This window comes from Sceloporus occidentalis, unplaced genomic scaffold (assembly GCF_023333645.1).
Source record: "Sceloporus occidentalis isolate IW3139 unplaced genomic scaffold, rSceOcc1.0.p SCAF_9, whole genome shotgun sequence".
NCBI classification, from domain to species: Eukaryota; Metazoa; Chordata; class Lepidosauria; order Squamata; family Phrynosomatidae; genus Sceloporus; species Sceloporus occidentalis.
Genome location: NW_028316989.1, coordinates 49841994 through 49859004, shown reverse-complemented (window position 1 = coordinate 49859004; position 17011 = coordinate 49841994). Strand labels below are relative to the sequence as shown.

The 17011-nt window shown below is 41.3% G+C and overlaps 1 long non-coding RNA gene across 1 annotated transcript; it reads right to left on the bottom strand.

Annotated features, from left to right (window-relative positions):
• Positions 1-6664: 6664 nt before the first annotated feature.
• LOC149307564 (uncharacterized) lies at positions 6665-15177 on the bottom strand. Its single transcript, XR_016282414.1, has 3 exons — positions 15019-15177; positions 10901-13118; positions 6665-9220 (listed from the first exon to the last, which is right to left on the bottom strand). It is a non-coding gene; the product is annotated as an uncharacterized LOC149307564 (long non-coding RNA).
• Positions 15178-17011: the final 1834 nt, after the last annotated feature.

Genomic DNA, 17011 nt, shown 5'->3' with positions numbered 1-17011 from the left:
TCTGCATATATATATATATATATATATATATATATATATATATCCATGTATGTTTGCTTCCAATATGGTAAATTGTATATATATATATATACATACACACACACACACCTGCCTCTACAATATTGTATATATCTGTCTCTATACATACATAGTCTATATATTTGTAATTACACACACACACACACATATGTAACATTATAACTTTCTATATCTCGGTCTGGATATATAAATTTTACATATGCATACATGACCATCTGTGTAAATATTATGTGCAAGTGTACACACATGTATATACTTAATTATCTATATTTCTGTGTGTGTGTATATATATCTATATATCTCTCTCTCTCTCTATCTATCTATCTATCTATATATATGTAGATGTATGTATGTTAAATTCTATATATGTATAAGGAACCATGAGTGTAATCTTATCTCTGTCTATATATATAGATATGCATATATTTACACACACACGTGTGTGTGTGTGTATATATATGTGTGTGTATATATATATATATATATATATATATATATAATCACTCACATGCATATGGAAACTTCTACCTTGCTATATAAGATTTTATGACTGCATGTGTGTGTGTATATGTGTGTGTGTGTGTGTGTGTGTGTGTGTGTGTGTGTGTGTATATATATATATATATATATATATATACGAGTATATATATATTTCTATATGAGTCTGTAAGTAACTTACTTTGAGTCCAATTCTTGGGAGGAAACCAATATATACATATATACAATAATACTAAAATTCTTAATAACACATCAAATAACACTATGGTCCACATTGAGATTATGGAGTAATTTATAGTATGCGTGAACCATCTTCTATATTTCTTTAAAGCATTACATAATTTAATGTTTGGCCAGGTTAGATTACTACCTGCTTTTCTCCGTTAGATTACTATTTTCGTCTATTTAGTTCATAATGAATTAATGATAAATAACATGAAGAAACACATCAAATCAGAACACAACAAAATAAAAAAAGCAGACAATAAAAACAAAATGAAAGCTGACATAGAAATAAAAATAATGTTAATTAAAAAATACTGTGGATTGGAAGTAACAAAGCATGAAATGTCAATTTTCATTTCTTACAATGAATGTTTTAATATTTCATATTGAATTATATTATATTAACATTTAAAATTCAATACTTATATTTAATATTTTAATTTGGCTTTCTCCTATTTACATTTTCCTGTCTTTGCCACTTTCAATTAAACATCAATCCCTCTGAAACAGCCACCTTTTAAATTACAAGAAAAACAAGATCTGCTAGAATACATTTTAAATGAATAACGAAACTAAAAGGAACTCAGACATGAAACAAAAAAGAAATAACAAATAGCAAAGAATGAAAGCCTAAGCCTTAAATTAAACATGCTGAGGATGAAACGTCTTTGCAAATGAAAATAATAGAGTAAAAAACAAATGAAATAAGTTACTTTTAAAGAGGAGAATGAAACGCCGGAGCGTCGACATCAGGAGAACAAACGCCACGCGGCCGCCATTTTATCTCTCCTTCTCCGGTTCCCTGGAAAATGGCGCCCTTTTATCTCCCTTCGGGGTGCCACGCCTCAGAGTGCACACAGGAGAAAGGAATAACGAAACTAAAAGGAACTCAGACATGAAACAAAAAAGAAATAACAAATAGCAAAGAATAAAAGCCTAAGCCTTAAATTAAAAATGCTGAGGATGAAACGTCTTTGCAAAGGAAAATAATAGAGTAAAAAACTAATGAAATAGCTTTCTTTTAAAGAGAAGTAAACGCCAGACCGTCGCCATAATGAGAACAAACGCCACGCGGCCGCCATTTTATCTCTCCTTCTCCAGTTCCCTGGAAAATGGCGCCCTTTTATCTCCCTTCGAGTGCCACGCCTCAGAGTGGACACAGGAGAAAGGAATAAAGGAACTAAAATGAACTCAGAGACATGAAACAAAAAAGAAATAACAAATAGCAAAGAATGAAAGCCTAAGCCTTAAATTAAAAATGCTGACGATGAAACGTCTTTGCAAATGAAAATAATAAGAGTAAAAAACAAATGAAATAAGTTACTTTTGAAGAGGAGAATGAAACGCCGGACCGTCGACATCAGGAGAACAAACGCCACGCGGCCGCCATTTTATCTCTCCTTCTCCGCTTCCCTGGAAAATGGCGCCCTTTTATCTCCCTTCGGGGTGCCATGCCTCAGAGTGGACACAGGAGGGCGCGCGGGAGCTCCATGGCCTTTAATCCCATTGGCTGTCGAGGGAGACCGAGGGCCGCGGCGCAGCGCCCTTCCTTCCCGCCTTAATCTTTCCCGCCCTCCATTTAAAAAGGCAGCATTTATTTCCCTTCAGTACGTCATGCCTCAGTGCAGACACAGGAGGGCGCACGACAGCAAGAAACGAGAAACTGTCTACCAATGACGTCACAAGCATCAGAGACCACAAAAAGACCTGGACGACGGCACCGCCCCTTTCACCAGCGGTGGCGCACCAAGCTAAAGAACCGGCGTCTGGAGCCTGAACTCACCAGTTTGATTCCGGCTTATCCTTTCCTAAAAGCCAACTTAGAAAAGAGTAATTTCCATTACTTACAAATACTTTTGCTATTTTATTTTTTTAATTATTATATTTTAATTTCATGTTTTTATATTTATTATATTTTTTTGATTTTTAAATGATTCTATTTTTTAAAAAAACTAAAACTACATTTCAAAGGACTTAAAATAGAATTTGATAAAAAATACAATTAAACTACAATTAAACTAATAACTCAGTAAAACCAAACCAAACGAACTCAAAATAAAACCGCATCAATAGCAATGTTGTTTTCAATTTTAAAAATCATTTTAATTGACTTGTTCTTTGTAATTACGTTTGATGTTATACATTAAGTTAAACAATAAATAAATAAAAATAAAAAATAAAAGTGAAAAGGAATTAGATAAAAATAATCTTAACAAATTACATCTTAACTATAATGAAATAAAACATAAAATAAAACACTTCTTTTGCAATTAATGTTTATAATCATTTCTTGCATTTGGACTTTAAATCATTTCTCTGTATTACAGTCTTATATCACATTTCTTAGCTTATTATCTTAATAAATATTTCATTATATTCTGACTATATTTTAATTTTTTAACAATTAATACATTTTGTTTACTTGTGTTATTACGTTCTATTTTCTTTTTATGTCATCTTTGTCCATTTTGTTAAATACCATTTAAAAAATGAGGAGAAAAGAAATATAACTGAAATCAGACATAAAATACAAACCCTGACACCTAACCTTCAATAATTTAATTTAAATTTTTTATTATCTGTCTTTCGATATTAAATTTCAATTTATTCTGTGTCTGAATAATTTTACTTACATTGTTCTGTATTTTTAACATTTTATTTATCTTCTATTTAACTGAATTTGGCCCTTGAGAAAAACATAATGACATAATATATACGGTGTCATGCCTCACTACAGACACAAGAGGGCGCCCGAGAACAACAAACGAGGCGCCATCTCGCAGTGACGTCACAAACACCGGAGGACACAAGAACACATACAGAAAAGCCTCGCCCCCACCAACAGCTGTGGCGCACTAAGCTAAATAGCCGGCGTCCGGACCCTTAGAGATCCAGTTCGAGCCCACCTTAGGCTTTTCCAAAATGTCTCTTTAGAACAGAGGAAGCTTCAATATGTAAAAATGCTTACATTTTATTTCCTTCATTATTTTACTTTAATTCATTTTTTTTACATTTCTTACGTTTTTAATTTTTACTTGATTGAACTTTTTACATTTTGTTTTATTGTCCATTTTAACTTTTTTATGTTGAGAGCTAATGTTTACTTAAATTTACTTTTATATTTTATTTAACTACAATACAATAAATATGTATACATGCACACATACACATTGCATATGGTTTTGTATATATATATATATATATACACACACACACACACACACATATAATTTTATATACAGTTATAAATGTATATCTAATACATGTATGATTATAGATGTATATGTGTGTCTCCATATATATAATTATATATATAGATTTATAACTTTATATAGACAATTATGTATCTCTGTATTACTAAGTTGCTTTAGGTTCCAGTCTTGAAATGAAACTAGGATATAAATCTTTACTAATAATAATAATAATAATAACAACAATAAATGAAATAACTTTATGGTCCAGCTTTGATAATATAAAAATAAAATAATTTTTCTTTTTTATTTCTATCCCGCTTTTTGCCAGGCAATTAAAGCAGCGTAGAGCATGTTAAAATACATCCATGTATACCTCATACCTCCCTTAAAACAAGATTATACAATGTAAGATTAATTATGTGTATATATAAATGAAAAGAAAAAGTTAAATGATATACAGTGGACCCTTGTTATATGCTGGGGTTTGGTTCACAGATCCCCCGTGTATTTCTTTTTTTATTTTATGTGTTATTTCAGTTTGTTTTTTTATTTGTTGTAATCTAAACAGACCAAAATTACTAATCTACTGGATCCCAAAAATGGTAGTAATTACCATGGACACAAATTAAATAATTTAATTCTTAATAGGCAAATATAGGATGAATCATGCATTGTATGATTTTAGTATTTTTATATTTTTTATTTTATATTATATATTTATTTTATATTATAAATCAGGCTTGACATTTTAATTATACGATAACATGAAATAGAAATGGAAAATGTTTAAAAACAAATAAGAATAAAATTAGACAACCGTATTATATATATAATATATGATATAGAAATGAAGTCAGTTCGCTTTAACAAATGAAAGACTGGACGCCTCTCCAGCCTTCTTTCCTCTCGCCTGGCCTTACAAAGGCGAGGTGTTATTTCCCTTTAGCTTGCAATGCCTCAGTGGAGACACAGGAGGGCGACAGGGAGCCCTTCATTCCAATGACGGCAAGGCCATTCTGAGAGGCCCGGCCCTCCGAGCGCGGATGGCTAGAGCGTCGCGACGGACATGGTCTACCACCCCCATCTTACAGGGCCGGCCCTCTAATACTTGTTCCTAGAACGTCTCCACGGCGACGCTCTAGCCTTCCCCCACTCTGTGGCAAGCCCTCTAAGGTGGGGTTCCTAGACCGCCTCCGTGTCGACGCTCTAGCCATATGCGCTCGGAGGGCCGGCCCTCTAAGAGATGTTTACCAGACTGTCTCCGTGGCGACGCTCTAGCCTTTTCGCACGCCCTGACAGACCCTGCGAGATGTCCACTCCTACAGCGGCTCAGAATAGGGTTGGGGGGGGGGGCTCTGCGGGGGCGGGGGCGGAGCAGCCCTTTCAGACCGGCGCCGCACACTTCGGAATGAAACGCCATCGCAGAGCCTATTAACTCCCCGGCGCCCTCCTGTGTCTCCGCTGAGGCATAGCAACACCAAGTTAAAATAGATTCATTCTCCACAATAAAAAGTATAAAAATACCTGACATTTAAATTAAATATAAAATATAAATTACAATAAAGAATAAAATATTGATAAAAATGTTATTTACTTACGGGATTATTATGCTATTTACTTAGTTGGGGGCAAACTTTATTTTATTTGTGGAATCCACCAACAAAGTGAATAATAAATGAAATAAACCTTCGCCCAAGCAACTAAATAATAAAATGAACATTGCAAGCACCAACACAGTAAATACCAAAAGGAATATTACATCTACTTAAGAAATAAAGAAAATAGATGTTACACCCACCAACTAAGGAAATAATGATAAGAATCAGAATAAGAATCATTTAATTCAATGATAAATGAAATAAACATTTGTCTATTTCTTGCCTGCCCCAACAAACTAAATCATACATTACAATAAACATTTCACCTGTAAATGACTTCCCTAGAGCAGCCTAGAATTAGAGGGACCCCGGAAATCCCATTGAGTCCAAAGCCTTTCGGCCATCGCCTCCAGATCAATGAAAAACACAGAACGACAAGAAAAACAAAGCAATTCATTTCACGTCCAGTGTGCTTTATTTCTTCCAAAGGTGTGGCGGTAAGTAACCATCATGTATGGAGATGTACACACACATAAAGTACAAAACTGGTCCAGAGGACTCCTAGCATCGTGCACAGTAAACATCCCATACATTGACATTTCAAGACAGAAGGGAAGGAGACCCTCTTCTCCCAGGCAGCCATACAAAATGAAGGCACTCCATTAAAGACAGTCACTATCTCATGTCCCTTTTAAAAAGTGTACAATAGATGCTACATGTTCTCTTTTAATTGTTTGTTCAGGCTGTTTTTCCACAGCAACCTAAGTTCAAAACACATTTGCTAATAGGGATACATTGGGGAACACATGCCAATAGGGAATCATAGGGAAACACCTGCCCATAGGGAAACACAGGTGAACATTTGCCCATAGGGAAACACAGGGGAACATTGGCCCATGAGGAAACATTGGGTCACACCTGCCTATACGGAAAGATGGGTGTACATTTGCCCATAAGGAAACATTGGGGAACGCCTGCGCATAAAGAAACATTGGGGAATGCCTGCCCAAAGGGAAACATTGGGGAATGCCTGCCCCTAGGGAAAGATAGGGGAACACCTGCCCATAGGGAAAGATAGGGGAACACCTGCCCATAGGGAAAGATAGGGGAACACCTGCCCATAGGGAAAGATAGGGGAACACCTGCCCATAAGGAAACATTGGGGAACACCTGCCCATAGGGAAAGATAGGGGAACACCTGCCCATAGGGAAACATTGGGGAACGCCTGTCCATAGGGAAACATTGGGGAACATTTGGCCATAAGGAAACATTGGGGAACACCTGCCCAAAGGGAAACATTGGGGAACACCGGCCCATAAGGAAACATTGGGGAATATTTGCCCATAGGGAAAGATAGAGGAACACCGGCCCATAAGGAAACATTGGGGAACGCCTGCACATAAGGAAAGATTGGTGAACATTTGCCCATAAGGAAACATTGGGGAAAGCCTGTCCATAGGGAAACATTGGGGAACATTTGCCCATAAGGAAACATTGGGGAACGCCTGTCCATAGGGAAACATTGGGGAACATTTGGCCATAAGGAAACATTGGGGAACACCTGCCCAAAGGGAAACATTGGGGAACACCTGCCCATAGGGAAAGATAGGGGAACACCGGCCCATAAGGAAACATTGGGGAACATTTGCCCATAGGGAAAGATAGGGGAACACCGGCCCATAAGGAAACATTGGGGAACGCCTGCACATAAGGAAAGATTGGTGAACATTTGCCCATAAGGAAACATTGGGGAAAGCCTGTCCATATGGAAACATTGGGGAACATTTGCCCATAAGGAAACATTGGGGAACGCCTGTCCATAGGGAAACATTGGGAAACATTTGCCCATAAGGAAACATTGGGGAACACCTGCCCAAAGGGAAACATTGGGGAACACCTACCCATAGGGAAAGATAGGGGAACACCGGCCCATAAGGAAACATTGGGGAACATTTGCCCATAGGGAAAGATAGGGGAACACCGGCCCATAAGGAAACATTGGGGAACGCCTGCACATAAGGAAAGATTGGTGAACATTTGCCCATAAGGAAACATTGGGGAACGCCTGTCCATAGGGAAACATTGGGGAACATTTGCCCATAAGGAAACATTGGGGAACACCTGCCCAAAGGGAAACATTGGGGAACACCTGCCCAAAGGGAAACATTGGGGAACATTTGCCCATAGGGAAAGATAGGGGAACACCGGCCCATAAGGAAACATTGGGGAACACCGGCCCATAAGGAAACATTGGGGAACATTTCCCCATAGGGAAAGATAGGGCAACACCGGCCCATAAGGAAACATTGGGGAACACCTGCCCATAGAGAAACATTGGGGAACATTTGCGCATGAGGAAACATTGGGGAACACCTGCCCAAAGGGAAAGATTGGGGAAAGCCTGCCCATAAGGAAACATTGGGGAATGCCTGCCCATAAGCAAACATTGGACAACAATTTCCCATAGGGAAACATTGTGGAGGGCTTGACCATAGGGAAGCACACTGAAAGCTCTCAGCATTAGTTTGTTCCTTGACAAATATTGAAGTATTATTCATTTAGCATCCTTGCCCTTCAGCCAAAAAAGTCCTAAAGTTGGGGTTCCCTGCCCTATGGCTTACAATCTATTGGGGGTGGGGGGGGGCCATGTCCAGCGGAGACCGTCTCTTCCTTCCTTCCTCCGTAGGGGATGGAGCCGGGGCCGCCTCTTCCTCCCTCCCTCTGGGCTGGACACTCCCTTCCTCGCCTGCTGCTGCTGCTGCGTCTGGGCCTGGATGCGCCTGACTCTCCCTCTGGACCTCCGAAGGGGCAGCCTTGGCACCTGGGACCTCGGTGGCGTTGGAAGAAAGAGAGGAATCAGAGGCGGCACAAGTGGCCCACCTCCAAACCCAGGGTCCAGGGTCCCAGGAGTGTCCGTGGGGCAGGCAGTGCTGGCTTTTGGGGGGGCTGCCGCTCTCCTCCTGGGCCTCAGCCGCCGTTCGGGGCTCTCTTTGGGAAAGAAAGGATAGGGCAGGGAGGTCCAGAGGGGTCCCAGGGGCAGCTGCAGGGGACAAGTGCTGGTGCTCTCTCATTTCAACCAAAACCCTGACAAAAACTACCATCAAAGACCACTGAGAAGAAGAAGAAACCACACAAGATCGCTTTTTAGCTGCGGCGCTAAAGTGCCACGCTAAAAGGCCAACCCAACGACCGCTACGCAACAAGACTTCCCTAAACCACACTTCGAAAACCTTGCTATGCAACAACTTCATCTGCTCAGAGAGAGACAAAAGACAGGACGCAGCGTTTGTGTTAATGGTCGGGTTCCTTTTACTGTTTGTGTTAGTAGGGATGAGTGTTAGTATCTGAGCAGCAGACCAATTGAGACCAGCACCACCACTTGTCCCCTGCCCTTCCCAGCTGGGACCCAAAAGGAAAGCCTAAACGATGGCTGGGAAGTGAGGCCCTCGAACAGCAGCCAGGGGCACCAGGAGGCAGCCGGGCGGTGGCTCCGGAGGAAGAGGGGCCACCAAAGTCAGCCAGCAAGGCCTCTGAGGAAAAAAACCTACCTGGAAGACGTCCTCGAAATCAGCGAGGCCCTACCTGCTCAAAGTCTGCCCTGAACCCAGAACCCTACCGGAAAGGTAAGCGCCTTCAGAGGGATCCTCTGCAACTGGGAAACCTGACTAAAAACAAAAATGGACAACGAACGGTCAGTGAACCAAAGCAAAGCTCCTCTGAAGAAATCCTGCCAAGAAAACACAAGTCCTTTCTGACTTACGGAGGGCCCAAGGCAAACCTATCGGCGGGTTTCCTAAGCCGCTTTCTTCAGAGAGAGGGTTGCCATTGCGATCCTCTGAGGCTGAGACAGTGTCGCCTGCCCAGGATCAGCCCACAGCTTTCATGGCTGAGCCGGCATTTCAACCCTGGTCTCCATAGCCATACTCCAGCGTCCAAACCACAACTCCACACTGGCTTTTTAAGGTAAACTTCCATAAATTGAATAAGAGATACTCCAGCTATTCTGCTGCTCTGGACAATCATAACACCAGGCTCTCCCCAAACTATACATCCCAGCTTTCCACATAAGGAACCATGGCAGTGAAAGTGGAATCAATAAGCTGACATATGTCTGTGCGTGTGCGCGCACACACATTCACATGCGCTAGGCTTAGGGGCAAAAGACCCCCGTGAATATGGAAAACCCGCAAACAATAAAAACGCCATGTTTTTACCTGAGAAGACGCCTCTCTAGAAATCTCTAGGTCTTCCGGTGCAAATCTGCGCTCACCGTCCAACAGACACTGATCATAGAACTGCGCTGGAGGAGCTACAAAGGCCGAGCAGAGTGTCCTCTCTACGAACCTATAGGTCCTCCAGGGCAACTCTGTGGCCAACGTCCGACAGACAATGACCACAGAACTGCGCTGGAGGAGCTACAAAGGCCTAGTAGAGTGTCCTCTCTATGAACCTATAGGTTCCCCGTGGCAACTCTGTGGCCACCGTCCGACAGACACTGACCACAGAACTGCGCTGGAGGAGCTACAAAGGCCTAGTAGAGTGCCCTCTCTAGGAATCTGTAGCCCCTCCAGGGCAACTCTGCGGTCAACGTCCGACAGACACTGACCATAGAACTGCGCTGGAGGAGCTACAAAGGCCTAGTACACTCTCCTCTCTAGGAATCTCTAGCCCCTCCAGGGCAACTCTGGGGTCAACGTCCGACAGACACTGACCATAGAACTGCGCTGGAGGAGCTACAAAGGCCTAGTAGACTATCCTCTCTATGAACCTATCGGTTCTCCGTGGCAACTCTGTGGCCAACGTCCGACAGACAATGACCACAGAACTGCGCTGGAGGAGCTACAAAGGCCTAGTAGAGTGTCCTCTCTATGAACCTATAGGTTCCCCGTGGCAACTCTGTGGCCACCGTCCGACAGACACTGACCACAGAACTGCGCTGGAGGAGCTACAAAGGCCTAGTAGAGTGCCCTCTCTAGGAATCTGTAGCCCCTCCAGGGCAACTCTGCGGTCAACGTCCGACAGACACTGACCATAGAACTGCGCTGGAGGAGCTGCAAAGGCCTAATAGAGTGTCCTCTCTAGGAATCTGTAGCCCCTCCAGGGCAACTCTGCGGTCAACGTCCGACAGACACTGACCATAGAACTGCGCTAGAGGAGCTACAAAGGCCTAGTAGAGTGTCCTCTCTAGAAATCTCTAGGTCCTGCAGTGCGACTCTAGGTAAAGTTGACCACACAGTGGCACTGGAGGAAAGCAGATATCCCTAGAGAACACATTAATCAAACCTATAAATGATCAAAGCTGCAAGTATGGACGGATGAGTGTACACACACACACACGTACTTACAATTGAGTAAAGGATCGATTCCAGTGGAGACTGTCTCTTCCATCATCCATGGCTGGTGCTGATTCGTCGGGGTCGTCGTCCTCCTCGGCCGGACCCTTCCTTTCCTTCTTCTCCGCCTGGATGGCGTGCGGCTCTCTCGAGGCATAGGGACAAAGACATGGGGGGGGGAAAAAGGTTCAGCGTACAGCTGTGGGGTGACAAAGGGGTGCCCTGGCTGTTCTCCTTAGCCCCTAGCCTTAACATCTTGCTCAGTGGGTTCCTCCCGTTTCTACCAAGGCCCCTTGGGGGCCACTCTCACGGCCTCAGACATTACCCTGTCCTTACCTGCCTCCTCCTCCCATTAACTTTGGCCTGCTCTAGAGAAGAACGCATTGCATTTAGCTCAGCCTCTATAAGCCAGCCCCCCCCCCCCCAGCTAAACCATGGCCCTCCCGACTGGCTTTTAAAATGTGGGAGGGCCATCCTCCTTCCGGGACGGCAGAGAAAGAACCCAGGCGGTGTTAAGCACCACGTTCAGAGAAGCCCGGTTCGGACTACTTCACAGAAACCCTTTCCTCACTGACCTCCTAACCTTCACCCCCAGCCAGTGCTCTTGGCCTAATTCTAACTACGATGGGACCCTGTCTACACTATGCGACGCACCAGGAAACCCGGAATCCCTCCCCGTATTTCTGCCCATGGATCCCGATTAGAGAACGCACCCCAATCCAGCTGTTTCCCTTTCCCATCTCCGTTCTTCCCACTGTCTCTCTTCCAAAAGGTCCAGTTGCAGCTTAGAGAACGAATGGCCAGGGAGGGCAAAAGGCTCCGCGACCAGTTTGGGGGCGCTGGGGTCGGAGGGGAGCCCCAGAGGAAATCCCCCCCAACCCCTCCTGCTGCCATGCAGGTCCAGTCAGCAAAGGTGCTCCTGGAAGGCTGGATTTTAAAGGGACTTCCTTCAAAGGAGGAGTCTGCAGTCCGGCTTCTGCCTCTTTCTCCTTCTGCCCAGAGAAAGGCTTGCCCGATGCGGACCACAGAGAGCCATTCCTGGCGGAGGATGCCAAGAGCCACGCTGGAGGGGAGCGAGGAGAGGCGCCCCTGCCGTCGCGGAGAACGCCACGGAGGCCGGACGTCTTGGTCGCCAGAGGGGCCTGCCAGGGCTTGCGGGATTAGAAGTGAGAGGGGTCTGGGAGGACCTTGGAGGCTGACTGGAAGAGGCATCTTCCAGTTAATCCCAAAGGTGCCATCCTGGTTTCAGGGGGCTTGTCAGGTTTAAGCAGGGAAGCTATTTATCGGGGTGGGTTTTTTTAAAACAAACAAATTAAATACAAATAAATAATAAAATAATAAACTAAAATAAAAAAATACACGGTGGCCCTGAAAACTATTTAATTCTGTCGTTTGATCTGGGGATTTTATTTTATTTTAGGGTTTTTAACATAAAAGTCTGGGAGCAAGATGGCGGGTCCCCACGGCGTCCCCCACGGCGCCAGGGGCGCGTCCCCTCGCTCTCCCTCCGGTGGGGCCCGAAGCATGCTCTGCCAGGGATGCCGCTCTGCCTTGGGCAAACGGTCAGAAAGGCTCTGCCCAGAAGGCCAAAGGGAATGAAGCCGCTGCAGCGCCCCAAAACGGAGGCGGACAGTTTCGCCCCCCCGGGAGATTAGCCCTCCAAGCTGCAAGGGGACGTTTCGGAAGAGAAACAACGGGACGGCCGATTGGACAAAGAAACGGCTGAATTGAGCCACGCCCTCAGAATCTAAATCCAGGGACAGACCTATGGGCAGAGACGACGGTTTCTCAGGGCGCCGCGTCTGCTCACAAAGGTCCCATGGCAGTTAGAAGTCAGGGTTTCTAGGCCATTGCTCTTCCCCTGCTCCGTGCCAACGAAACGCTACCTGAACTGTGGCGGACACCTTCCTTGGCAGCGGCTGATCCGAAGTCTGTCCGACGGTTCGAGGCATTTTACAACGCATGTAATCGATGCTGAACCTATGGAAGGGAGTTGCTCTGTGTCTCTCTGTCTTTCTGTCTGTGAAGCATTCTCCTTCATGCTACAAGGCCTTGTCTTCACCGAGTTGACTGCAGCTTCCATCCTCAGCTGGGCACTGTTTTCAGGGGTTCTCCTTTCTTCTCTCTTGCTTTCCTCGCTCTTCCTTTCTTCCTTCCTTCTCTGTTCTTTTCTTCCCTCTGCCTTTCCTTTTTTCTTCAAAGACTTTCAGGTTTCGTTCTGCCTCAAGCCCTGTGATGGGAGAAAAGCAGAGCATAAAATCAATGAACGCACACAGAATGACAAAGCCTTCCTTCCTTCCTTCCTTCCTTCCTTCCGTTTGCCTGCCTCACAAATCTATAGGCATACTTCTTAGATATACTATCTAAATAAACAAGACGTATTCTTCACCAAATAAGCAAAATAAAACTGTGTTTCTGAGGCTGAGAGAGTGTGACTAGCCAAAGGTCGCCCATTCGGTTCCATAGCCCTCCCAAGAAAGACACACAAAAACCCCAAGAGTCTCTCAGTTTGAGTGACGCCTTGAACTGTAGATCTGAAACAGACACAGAAAGATGAAATGTGAATTTTGTAAGCCGCAATATGAAATAAAAACATAGAAAATAAGTAAAATTACTGTTCATTATATTTTAATTATTTTATATATATATATATAAAACATTAAAATAATTAAAATATAATAGTGAAATATTGTATTATAAAAATTATAATGAAATAAAAAATATAAATAAAAATATACAATATATGTATGATTAAAATAATTACAATATAATAATAAATTATTTTACTATTATATTAAAATAAAAGACATATACAAAGAAATAAAAACGTACAATACATGCATATCTAATAAATAAAATAAACATATAATAATATAATATAAAATAAAAACATAGAAAAGAACTAATATTATTGTTTATTATATTTTAATTATTTTAATTATATATATATATATATATATATATATATATAAAAACATTAAAATAATTAAAATATAATAGTGAAATATTATTAGGGTTAGGGTTAAAAATATAATAAAATTTTAATATTATAATAAAATATTATGATAAAAATATAATAATATAAATTAAAAACATATATAATAAATAAAATTATTATTTATCATATTTTAATTGTTTATATATATATATATATATAAAACATTAAAATAATTAAAATATAATAGTGAAATATTGTATTATAAAAATTATAATGAAATAAAAAATATAAATAAAAATATACAATATATGTATGATTAAAATAATTACAATATAATAATAAAATATTTTACAATTATAATAAAATAAAAGAAATAAAAATAAAAATACACAGATATACAATAAATATAATGAAACATCAAAATAAAATAAAATTAGAATAAAACCAAAAAATATCAAAACAAGTAAAAATATACAATATATACAGTATATACAGATACATATATGTATCTCAGAATAGAATAGAATAAAATAAAAAATGCTATATATATATATATATATATATATGGGAAATATAATAAAAGTTTATGGATAAAATATTTTAAAATATAATAACATTATAATAAAATAAAACACATATATAAATCAAATATGATAACATTATAAAAAAATTAATGCATAAAATATACAATATATAATTATAAAATAAAATATATCAAAATATTACAAAATATAGTAAAAAATAATAAATGAAACTAAAGTATATAATAAGACTTCAAAAATATAATAAACTTATAATACAATAAATAGAAGTATCCATACATGTGGATATAATAAAAATATAATAATAAAGTCTTATAAAATAAAATAAAAATATTATAAAATAAAATAAGCATATAATAAAAATAAAAACATACCATAGTAGACACACATAGAATTAAAATATGCTTTAAAATATTATAATACATAATTAAATAAAAGGAACTTACAATAGAAATAAATATAAATGTACAATACATATCATATGTACAATAAACATAATAAACATATATATCTATATATAAGTAAAACTTGACTTTAAACCTGCCCTTCCTTGCCCCTGAGGAGAAACCCCCCCGCGTTCCCTTGCCCCTCACCCTTCGAAAAGCCTCACTCCGATTCGAAGCGACCCAGAGAACGCTGTGTTCCCTCACACTGTACGGAAAGCCGCCTTGGCCACACTGCCCCGCCCTCTTCTCCGCTAGCGAATCCCATTGGCCCCGGCGGCTGCGCGTCACGCGGTAACAGCCACTCCGGAATAAGCGCGGGAAAGCACCGCTGTCTTATCTCCAAGGCCCTACTCTCTGCCTTCCCTGACGACTGCGCCTGCGCCATTCCCCCCCCCCCGAAGAAGGAGCCGGCCTTTTCCTTCTTCTGCCCCGCAACAAGCTTCTCATTGGCCGCCCTTCCTGCCTCTCAGGAGCTTCTCAAGAGCTCGTCAATAGCGCCTGCCGATTTCCCCTCACGAAATGGCTGCCTTTGGGCTACCTTTTCTCCATTTACTTTATTTTTTACTGTACTCCCCCCTTTTAAAAACATTTTAATTTTTATATTTTTTTATTTTACATTATATATCAGGCTTTAAATTTTAATTATACGAGAACATGAAATTAAAATGAAAAATGTTTAAAAAGAAATAAGAATAAAATAAGACAACAGTTTTATTTATATCTATAATCTATGATATACAAATGAAGTCAGTTCGCTTTAACAAATGAAAGACTTGACGCCTCTCCAGCCTTCTTTCCTCTCGCCTGGCCTTACAAAGGCGAGGTGTTATTTCCCTTTAGCTTGCAATGCCTCAGTGGAGACACAGGAGGGCGACAGGGAGCCCTTCATTCCAATGACGGCAAGGCCATTCTGAGAGGCCCGGCCCTCCGAGCGCGGATGGCTAGAGCGTCGCCACGGACATGATCTACCACCCCCATCTTACAGGGCCGGCCCTCTAATACTTGTTCCTAGAACGTCTCCACGGCGACGCTCTAGCCTTCCCCCACTCTGTGGCAAGCCCTCTAGGATGGGGTTCCTAGACCGCCTCCGTGTCGACGCTCTAGCCATATGCGCTCGGAGGGCCGGCCCTCTAAGGGATGTTTACCAGACTGTCTCCGTGGCGACGCTCTAGCCTTTTCGCACGCCCTGACAGACCCTGCGAGATGTCCACTCCTAGAGCGGCTCAGAATAGGGTTTGGAGGGGGGGCTCTGCGGGGGCGGGGGCGGGGCAGCCCTTTCAGACCGGCGCCGCAGACTTCGGAATGAAACGCCATCGCAGAGCCTATTAACTCCCCGGCGCCCTCCTGTGTCTCCGCTGAGGCATAGCAACACCAAGTTAAAATAGATTCAATCTCCACAATAAAAAGTATAAAAATACCTTACATTTAAATTAAATATAAAATATAAATTACAATAAAGAATAAAATATTGATAAAAATGTTATTTACTTACGGGATTATTATGCTATTTACTTAGTTGGGGGCAAACTTTATTTTATTTGTGGAATCCACCAACAAAGTGAATAATAAATGGAATAAACCTTCGCCCAGCAACTAAATAATAAAATGAACATTGCAAGCACCAACACAGTAAATACCAAAAGGAATATTACATCTACTTAAGAAATAAAGAAAATAGATGTTACACCCACCAACTAAGGAAATAATGATAAGAATCAGAATAAGAATCATTTAATTCAATGATAAATGAAATAAACATTTGTCTATTTCTTGCCTGCCCCAACAAACTAAATCATACATTACAATAAACATTTCACCTGTAAATGACTTCCCTAGAGCAGCCTAGAATTAGAGGGACCCCGGAAATCCCATTGAGTCCAAAGCCTTTCGGCCATCGCCTCCAGATCAATGAAAAACACAGAACGACAAGAAAAACAAAGCAATTCATTTCACGTCCAGTGTGCTTTATTTCTTCCAAAGGTGTGGCGGTAAGTAACCATCATGTACGGAGATATACACACACATAAAGTACAAAACTGGTCCAGAGGACTCCTAGGATCTTGCACAGTAAACATCCCATACATTGACATTTCAAGACAGAAGGGAAGGAGACCCTCTTCTCCCAGGCAGCCATACAAAATGAAGGCACTCCATTAAAGACAGTCACTATCTCATGTCCCTTTTAAAAAGTGTACAA